Source organism: Trifolium pratense, linkage group LG7 (genome assembly GCF_020283565.1).
Source record: "Trifolium pratense cultivar HEN17-A07 linkage group LG7, ARS_RC_1.1, whole genome shotgun sequence".
NCBI classification, from domain to species: domain Eukaryota; kingdom Viridiplantae; phylum Streptophyta; class Magnoliopsida; order Fabales; family Fabaceae; genus Trifolium; species Trifolium pratense.
In genome coordinates, this window is record NC_060065.1 from 22,615,417 (window position 1) to 22,626,057 (window position 10,641).

Below are 10,641 nucleotides of genomic sequence, written 5' to 3' on the forward strand. Positions count from 1 at the left end.
TACAACATTTGTCACAACACTTGGGGTCAGCACACTTGTCTCAACACTTGGCTAAAATATGTTTTTGCAAAATGTAGCCAACTTACAAAAACCCAACAGTATGGAAATAGAAACTCCTGCTAATGGTTCTGTAACTACCCGTCTCGTATGTCGTGACTGTCCCGTAACCGTGTTTGGTAGACACTTTGGAATGGACCTAGTGTGTATCCAACTTAGTGGTATAGATGTTATCTTTGGTATGAATTGGTTGATATTTAATCAAGTCCATATCAACTGTTGCGAGAAGACCGTTGTGTTTCCTAAACCGGAGGAGAGTTTGCATTTGATGAGTAAGAAGGAAGTAGTAGAGTCGTTGAAGGAACCTGTAGAGGTGTATGCGTTGTTTGCATCCTTGAAGATGGAAGGTGAAGTTAAGGTGGAAGAGTTACCGGTTGTTTGTGAATTTCCCGATGTATTTCCGGAAGACGTGTCAGATGTACCGCCGAAAAGAGAAGTAGAGTTTACGATTGATTTGGTACCTGGTACCAGTCCGATATCTATGGCACCGTATCGAATGTCAGCGTCAGAGTTGAATGAGTTGAAGAAACAACTAGAGGAACTACTTGAGAAGAAGTTTATTCGACCTAGTGTATCGCCGTGGGGTGCACCTGTGTTATTGGTTAAGAAGAAAGAAGGGAGTATGCGGTTGTGTATTGACTACCGACAGTTGAACAAAGTGACGATCAAGAATAAGTATCCACTTCCGAGGATAGATGATTTGATGGATCAATTGGTTGGAGCTTGCGTGTTTAGTAAGATTGATCTGAGATCTGGATACCATCAGATTAGAGTGAAAACGGAGGATATACCAAAGACTGCTTTTAGGACGAGGTATGGTCATTATGAATATTCGGTGATGCCTTTTGGTGTGACCAATGCACCTGGTGTTTTTATGGAGTACATGAATAGGATTTTTCATTCATTCTTGGATAAGTTTGTAGTGGTATTCATCGATGATATTTTAGTTTACTCAAAGTCCGAAGAGGAACATAAGGAGCATTTGCGGATCGTTTTACAAGTTTTGAAGGAGAAGAAGTTGTATGCCAAGTTGTCGAAGTGTGAGTTTTGGTTGAAAGAAGTAAGTTTTCTTGGTCATGTGATTTCAAGTGGAGGAATAGCGGTTGACCCAGCGAAAGTTGATGCCGTATTGCAATGGGGAACGCCGGAGTCTGTTTCTGAGATAAGAAGTTTTCTTGGATTGGCTGGTTATTATAGGAGGTTCATTGAGGGATTTTCGAAGTTGGCTTTGCCTTTGACGCAGTTGACTCGGAAGGATCAAGCGTTTGTTTGGGATGTGAAGTGTGAAGAAAGTTTTCAAGAGCTTAAGAAGAGGTTGACTACCGCGCCTGTGTTGATTTTACCGGATGCTAAGGAATCTTTCGTCGTGTATTGTGATGCTTCGAAGATGGGACTAGGAGGTGTGCTTATGCAAAAAGGTCAAGTGGTAGCGTATGCGTCGAGACAACTGAAGGTTCATGAAAGGAATTATCCGACACACGATCTTGAATTAGCCGCAGTTGTGTTTTCATTGAAAGTATGGAGGCATTACTTGTATGGATCGAAGTTTGAAGTCTTTAGTGATCACAAGAGTTTGAAGTATCTATTCGATCAAAAGGAGTTGAATATGAGACAAAGAAGATGGCTCGAATTTTTGAAGGATTATGACTTTGATTTGAGTTATCACCCCGGAAAGGCTAATGTGGTGGCAGATGCGTTGAGTAGGAAATCGTTGCACATGTCATCACTAATGGTTAAAGAGTTAGAGTTGATTGAAGAATTCCGAGATTTGAGTCTAGTGTGTGAAGTGACTCCTAAGAGTGTGAAATTGGGAATGTTGAAGTTGACAAATCCTTTTCTAGAGAATATCAAAGAATGTCAAAAGACGGATAAGAAGTTAATGGAGAAGTTGGCAATAGTGGTTGAGGAAGGAAAAGAAGCTAATTTCAAAGTTGACGAGAACGGAGTTGTGAGATTTCAAGGAAGAGTGTGCGTGCCCGATGTGCCCGAGATGAAGAAGATGATTTTGGAAGAAGGTCATAGGAGTGGAATGAGTATTCATCCTGGGGTAACCAAGATGTATCAAGATTTGAAGAAGTTGTTTTGGTGGCCAGGAATGAAGAGGGAAATTTCTGAGTTTGTTTATGCTTGCCTAGTTTGTCAGAAGTCGAAGATTGAGCATCAGAAACCGTCTGGTTTGTTGCAACCTTTGTTTATCCCGGAATGGAAGTGGGATAGCATTGCGATGGATTTTGTGGGAGGTTTACCCAAGACTACTAAAGGTTATGAAGTGATTTGGGTGGTAGTAGACCGTTTGACGAAGTGTGCGCATTTTATTGCTATTAAGAAAGGTACCTTGGTGCCTAAGTTGGCCGAGATTTATGTGGAGCAAATCGTGAAGTTGCATGGTATTCCGTCGAGTATTGTTTCGGATCGAGATCCGAGGTTTACTTCGAGATTTTGGGAAAGTTTACAAGAGGCGTTAGGGACTAAGTTGAGGTTGAGTTCGGCTTATCATCCTCAAACGGATGGCCAATCGGAAAGGACGATACAATCTTTGGAAGATTTGTTGAGAGCTTGTGTTTTGGAGCAAGGAGTAAGTTGGGATTCGTGTTTACCGTTGATCGAGTTCACGTACAACAATAGTTTTCATTCGAGTATTGGAATGGCACCTTTTGAGGCTTTGTATGGAAGGAGGTGTAGAACACCGCTTTGTTGGTTTGAATCCGGAGAGAGTGTGATTCTTGGTCCGGAGATTGTGCAAGAGACTACGGAAAAGATTAGAATGATTCGAGAGAAGATGAAAGCGTCTCAGAGTCGTCAAAAGAGTTATCATGACAAGAGAAGGAAAGACATTGAATTTCAAGAAGGTGATCATGTTTTCTTAAGAGTTACATCGACTACCGGAATTGGACGTGCTTTGAAGTCGAGGAAGTTGACGTCGAAGTTTATTGGTCCTTATCAGATTTTGAAAAGAGTGGGGAAAGTGGCGTATAGGATTGCTTTACCGCCATCATTGGCGAATTTGCATGATGTGTTTCACGTGTCACAATTGAGGAAGTATGTTAGAGACCCGTCACATGTGATTGAGTCAGATGATGTTCAAGTGAGGGATGACTTAACGGTCGAGACTGTGCCTTTGAGGATTGAAGGTAGAGAAGTGAAGAGGTTGAGGAACAAGGATATCGCCTCGGTGAAGGTAGTATGGGGAGGACCCGCTGGTGAGAATGCAACTTGGGAATTGGAGAGCAAGATGAGGAGCTCGTATCCGGAGTTATTCTCAGGTAATTTTCGAGGGCGAAAATTCTTTAAGGAGGGTAGAGTTGTAACGACCCAATTTTCATTTATTCGTTTTTATGTGTTAAAATGTTTTATTGACGTGGCATTTTAAATAAGTTAATAACTTTAGTTATTTATCGAATGCTTTAGTTATTAGGCGAGTAGTGAGAGTTATCGTGTTATTGGGCCAAGCCAATGGGCTTGAGGCCCAATGGGCCTTGTGAGGTGTGTGTGTGGCGCCCTTATGGCCATGAAGCAAGGGAGAGAAATTCATTTTACTCATAAGTTTTGTGTTCTTGAGAGAAGAGAGGAGAGTTTGTGGAGCTAGGGCAAGAAGAAAAGCTAGAGATTCAAGATCTTCGTCGAGTTTTCTTCGAATCCAGGTATGAGAGTAGTTTCCTTAATCGTGGGTGATCCGAGGAAGGGGAGAATGCCGATTTCTCCTCACCCGAACTTCCTCCACCCCATTTTCGTTTTGGTTTGGGAGAGTTAATCTTCGAGAAAATGAAACCCAATGTTAATAACATGTTCAATATACTTCTACCATGTAGTGTGAGCGAAATCATGGGTTAAATAATGAGAATTTGTATGTTTTGAGTGATTATATGTGTTCTTGAGCTTTTAGACTCATAAATGTTAAATCCTTGCTTTTTCGATGTTAATGATGTGGATCGGAGAATCAATCCGTCCTTTTGTGCTTATATATGTGTTATATACATGAAAACAAACATATTTGGGGTTTATAACATGAAAAATGGGATTTTGGGTGATTTTGAGTGAAAAATCGTATTCTGGAACTCAAGAACAGTTGTTCTTCTGGTGTGGTTCGCTACCTGTTCGCTACAGCGAACGTGTTCGCCAGATGCTCGCCAACTGCTCGCCAGTTGAGGTTTTGTGTCTGTTTGCGTTCGCTACCTGCTCGCTACAGCGAATGTGTTCGCCAGATGCTCGCAACAGCGAATGTGTTCGCCAGATGCTCGCTACAGCGAACGTGTTCGCCACCTGTTCGCTACCTGCTCGCTAATTGGATTTTGGCTCTGTGTCTGTTCGCTACCTGTTCGCTACCTGTTCGCTACCTATTCGCTACCTGTTCGCTATAGCGAACAGCTCTGTGACAGGATTATTTTGTTGATGTTTTGTTAGTGGAATTATGCACTTATAACATGTAATTGTGATATTCTAACATACAATTAGGTGCTTTTAGCTATGATTAATTGTATGATGATGAAATATGATAAAGGAAGTGATTAATGAAGAATATTAGGATAATTGTTTATTCTAATAATGAAGAATGTTGGATATTATTCCACATTGTAAAGGAAGAAGCTTATTGCTATTAATTGTGAGTGGATTCATGAAACATAAACATGCATTCATGAATTAAATAGGATATTGGATATTCCAATAAAGAAGTATATCGGATTATATTTATCCGATAAAGAAGGATATTAGAGGTGAGATACTCTAATAAAGAAGATGGTACCACATGCATTAGTAATGTCTAGGATTGACATTCATGAAGTTGAAGCATTAGAGTTGCATTAGGTTATATGTGTGCATTACTTGATAAGTGATATGTGACACATGTTTGACTACTTGTGATATTTGATAACTGATACTTGATAGTTGGTATTCGATTATGTATTTTGAGAACTGCTAATTGGATTATAGATGTGTATATATATGTATATATATATGTATAATTGTGAGGCATGCTTATGGTATTGAAGTAGTGTTTAAGTATCGATTTACTTACACTTGTATTTTGATTATGTGATCTAACTCTCATGTTTTGTGTTATGTGCTGGACCGTTGGGGGTTCAGGTTCTCAGGTTGAGGATCCCGATCAGAGTTAGAGGCTGCTCGTGCTCGTGTAGTGCGCTTTTTGGTGAGGAGTTAGCGTAGACTACTCCTTAGATATATGTTATATATCTTTTTGATGGGTTGTATAGAATTGCTCTGATTAGGTCTTACCGGGTCGGGTTATTCGTTTGAATTGTATTAAGCCCGTGATGGCATATTTAACTTTGCTATTCCTATCTTTTGAATTGTAAACATAATATCCTTTGTTGATATGGCCTAGAGCCTAGGGATATTGTGTGAACAATTATGATCATTGTATGATATACATTATGATAATTATTCGCTTTTAATTCCGCTGTGCTAGCATGATTTTTTTAATTATGCCGTGGTTTGTATTATTAACATGTGACGCCTAGATTTTCTTAAGTGTTTTATTTATTTATATTTAATAAATACGCGTTAAGGGGTTGGGTGTTACAGACAGCAGAATTAAAACATTTCCTGAATCTATAATAGCTATTCTTGAATCAAATTTAAATGATGGACCAGTTTATTTTAACTGTTATCCTAATTACTCTATGAACTTAACAGATAGTTTCACACCTACATCATTAGTAATTAATATTCAATGTATGGATGGCTTATTTAATGAAGGAGTTGCCAATATAGATGTATGTCATAGAATTAAATATAAAGTTTCAAATATTAATTACAATTTCAAAGCAATTAGAAGTTCGCCGAAGAACGAAACCATTATTGTTGAAGCTAATTTAAGACGATCAAATATTACTACACCAAAAAGATTAAAGGCTTCTGACTTAAGACAAAAATTACCAGAAGAATGGATATTACAGGATATAATGCCTCCCCCAAAATTAGAATCAAGACAACCTAGACAATTTATATTAGAAAATGATGGTAGCATTAGGATCAGAATGAATAGAAGTCAATCCATGAGGATTGAAGAACCTATTAGTAGTAGAGCTAGTACAAGCTCTAGAAGATCTATAGATTCTACCATTAATATTAATTTAGCAGGAGTTGATTTTACTCCTAATATTCCCCAACCTATCTATGAGACTGAGGGAAGAAATGATTCTCCTCCTATGTCTCCTACTGCCTCACAAATTCTTAATGTTATAGAATTAGAAGAAGAGTTTGAAATAAATAAAGCTTGGATTAGAGAAGACTTTGAAGCGGATTATAATAAAGAAAAAAGAGATTGGTACTTTGGTACTTTTGAGAAAATACAAACTGCTTATTATCTTAAAAGATTTTATGACTATATTAGAAATAAAAGAATTAATGTCTATTTCTTCACTTGGTTTGAAGAATATTGTATAGAACAAAAAATAATTAATCCTTTCATACAAACAAATTATTTGAATGTTACTACAAAAACTGCTAAAAAATGGACAACATTAACCAATAAAACTGTTGAATTTGTTCATCCTCCATTAGAAGCCATTAAGATAGAAAGTCATAATGTACCCTTAGAAGCTTATCCCTTTAAATCACCAGAAAATGCTGATATAGGAAAAGTTCAGTCTCAGCTGAATTTTTCAAATACCATATTAAGCACCATAGCAGATCAGTTAGATAGAGTAGAGACTCAGATGTCTCATACTCCTCTTACAAATAATAAAATAGAGTCTTACAAGGATTTTCCTTTAGATCCGCAAAGACCTATATACAAATTGATTAATGTCCCTGAGAAGGATTTAAGCGAAGTCAAATTAGGGCCTAGAAAAGATGAATTAGTAGATAATCTTATGAAGAAATTATCTGATTTATCTATTAATGGGAAAGCAAAAGCACAAGTAAACATATTAGAGAAGAATGAGGATAATTCTGAAATTAATAGAATTAGAAAACACATGGGTTACCAAGGAAAAACGAGAAACTATTATCCTAGACCTAGTTTTCCGGATCTTCAATTTGAAGAAGCTAGAGACATGGTTGCCAGCTCTTACAGCGGTAATTCAATTATAGAATGGAACATAGATGGACATAGTGAACAAAATATATTAAATACCATTCAAGAGATGACCATGGCAGCTACAGCTTTTAAATCAATAGGTGAAAATTCAGATAAAAAAGCTGCTATATTAATAATTACTGGTTTTACTGGACAATTAAAAGGATGGTGGGATAATATAATTAGTCCTGAAGAAAAACATGCTATCTTAGAAGCTAAAAAATTAAATCCAACAACAGGCGTCTTAGGAGATGAAGATGCTGTAAATACTTTATTATATACAATTACCAAACACTTTGTAGGAGATCCAGCTCAAATACAGGATAGAGCTGCAGATCAATTAGCAAACCTTTATTGTCCTACAATGAGTGATTATCGTTGGTATAAAGATATGTTTTTATCAAAATTATGTAATAGACCTGATGGTGGTGCTGATTATTGGAAAGAACGATTTATAGCAGGATTACCTAGATTACTAGCAGAAAAGGTTAGAATGGCCATTAAAGCTAAGAGTAATGGAGTTATTCCTTACTTTATATTAACTTTTGGACAAATATCTAGCCAAATTATAGAAACTGGAATAGGAATTTGTACAGATTTTAAAATTCAGAATAAAATTAAATCTGAGGTAACTCAAAGTAAAAAAGAATTAGGGTCATTTTGTGAACAATTTGGAATAGAGCCCATTAGAGCCCCTAGTAAAAAGGCTAGAAAAAATTACACAAAAACCTCTAGCAATTATAAACCTTATAAAAAACGGAAAAATCATTACAGAAAAAATAAAGAACCCTCTGGGGACAAATCTTATAAATCTAAAGGAAAGAAGAAAACATTTCAGAATGATAAATCTGATATTAAATGTTTTAAGTGTGGGCGTTTTGGTCATTATGCAAAAACTTGCCGTGTTAAACAAAAAATTAACGAAATACATAAATTAGACATCAGTGATCAGTTAAAAGAAAATCTTATTAATGTATTAAGAGATATTATGTTAAATGATACTTCATCTATTAGCTCTGAAGAATCTTCTTATGAAGAAGATGACCTTAACCAAATATTAACTAGTTCCGAGTCAGAAATTAGTTCTGAAGAAGATTGTTGTTTAGGAGCTGAATTATGTACTTGCGATAAATGTATTAAAGGTATAAATGTAATTACTAGTGATCAAGCTACTACCTTAATAAGTATATTAAGAGATATGCCTGAATCTTCACAAAAGGAAGAATTCATGTTACAAATTAAAAACATGATAGATCAGGAAGAAAAGAACAAAAATACCGTTCAAAAAATAGAATTTAAAGAAATCATGAATAGATTTAAACCTATTATTACTCCCCCAATAACTATTAAAGATTTACAAAATGAAATCTCTCTCATGAAACAAGAAATAGATTTATTAAAGGTAAAAAATTTAGAGCTAGAAGTTAAATACTTAGAATTAAAGGGAAAACAAATTATAAATAACGAAGTTGGAACTTCAAATATGAAACAAGATATGGATAATCCCCCCTATATTGCCACTCTAAATAGAATGATTACACATAAATGGCTTTGTCCAATTACTTTGCTTGTTAAAGATCAATGATTCGATCTAGTAGCATTAATAGATTCTGGTGCAGACATGAACTGTATCCAAGAAGGATTAATACCTACAAAATTTTATGAAAAAACTTTGCAAGGATTAAGTGGTGCAGGAGGCCATAAATTACAAGTTCAGTATAAATTAACAGATGCTAAGATCTGTAAAGATCATGTTTGTTATAAAACTCATTTTTTATTAGTAAAAAATATACATCAACATATTATTTTAGGAACACCGTTTCTTTCATTATTATACCCTTTTACAGTTTCTCATGAAGCTATCACTTCAAACGCCCTGGGAAGGGAAGTTATATTTAGATTTTTTGAAGCACCCAGAATTAAAGATTTAAATACTGTTCAAAACCTTTCTACATCCACAATTAATTTAATTTCTCAAAAGAAAAAACATATTAATATGCTAAATAAAGAAATTCAATATAAAAGGATAGAAAGCCAATTAGAATCTAAAAATATAAAAGACAAAATTATTCTATTACAGCAACGTTTTGAAAAAGAAATATGTTCCGAACATCCCAATGCCTTTTGGGATAGGAAGAAGCATATTGTATCATTACCTTATGAACCTAGCTTTAATGAAAGGTCTATACCCACAAAGGCAAGACCAATTCAAATGAATCAGCAATATTTAGAATATTGTAAAAAGGAAATTAAAGATTATTTAGATAAAAAATTAATTCGACCCAGTAAATCTCCTTGGAGTTGTACAGGATTTTATGTCAATAATCCGGGAGAATTAGAGAGAGGTGCTCCCAGATTAGTTATTAATTATAAACCCTTAAATAAAGTGCTTCAATGGATTAGATATCCCATTCCTAATAAAAAGGATTTAATAGGACGATTATCTAATTCAATCATATTTTCTAAATTTGATTTAAAGTCAGGATATTATCAAATTCAATTAGAAGAAAAGGATAAATATAAAACTGCTTTTGTAGTCCCCTTCGGTCATTATGAATGGAATGTAATGCCCCTAGGACTAAAAAATGCTCATAGTGAATTCCAGCACATTATGAATGATATATTAAATGATTATCAAGAGTTTTCTATTGTCTATTTAGATGACATATTAGTATTTTCCAAATCTCTAAATGAACATTTTGACCACTTAGAGAAATTCTTTGAAATCATTAAAAACAATGGATTAGTTTTATCAGCCAGAAAAATGAAATTATTCCAAGTTAATGTGAGATTTTTAGGATTCAACATATATCAAGGAACTATTACTCCCATTAGTAGAGCTATAGAATTTGGAGATAAATTCCCAGATGAATTAAAAGATAAAACTCAATTACAAAGATTTTTAGGATGTGTAAATTATGTGGCTGACTTTATTCCCAACATTAGGATCATTTGTTTACCTTTGTACAAAAGACTTAAGAAGAATCCTCCCCCATGGGATGATACCATGAGTCAAAGTATTAGACAAATTAAGCAACTAATTAAAAGACTACCCTGCTTAGGAATCCCAAATCCCCAAGCTTTTCTTATTGTAGAAACTGATTCCTCTGATTTAGGATTTGGAGGAATATTAAAACAAAGATTACCCGAGTCGTCCCTAGAACAAGTGGTTAGATATTATTCTGGAACCTGGAATCCGGCACAACTAAATTACAGTAATATTAAAAAAGAAGTTTTAGCCATTGTTTTATGTATTACTAAATTTCAAGATGATCTATTTTCAAAGAAATTTTTATTAAGATCTGATTGTAAGGCCGCAAAAGAAGTTTTACAAAAAGATGTTAAGAATTTAGTTTCCAAACATATTTTTGCCAGATGGCAAGCCTTATTATCATGTTTTGATTTTGATATAGAACATATTAAAGGAGAAAAGAATTCATTACCAGATTTTCTTACCAGAGAATTTTTACAGGGAAAATGAGTAAAAAAGACAGTTATGGCCCTCCTCTTGAGGAGTCTAAAAAGGTTATTACCGCAAAGCAAGT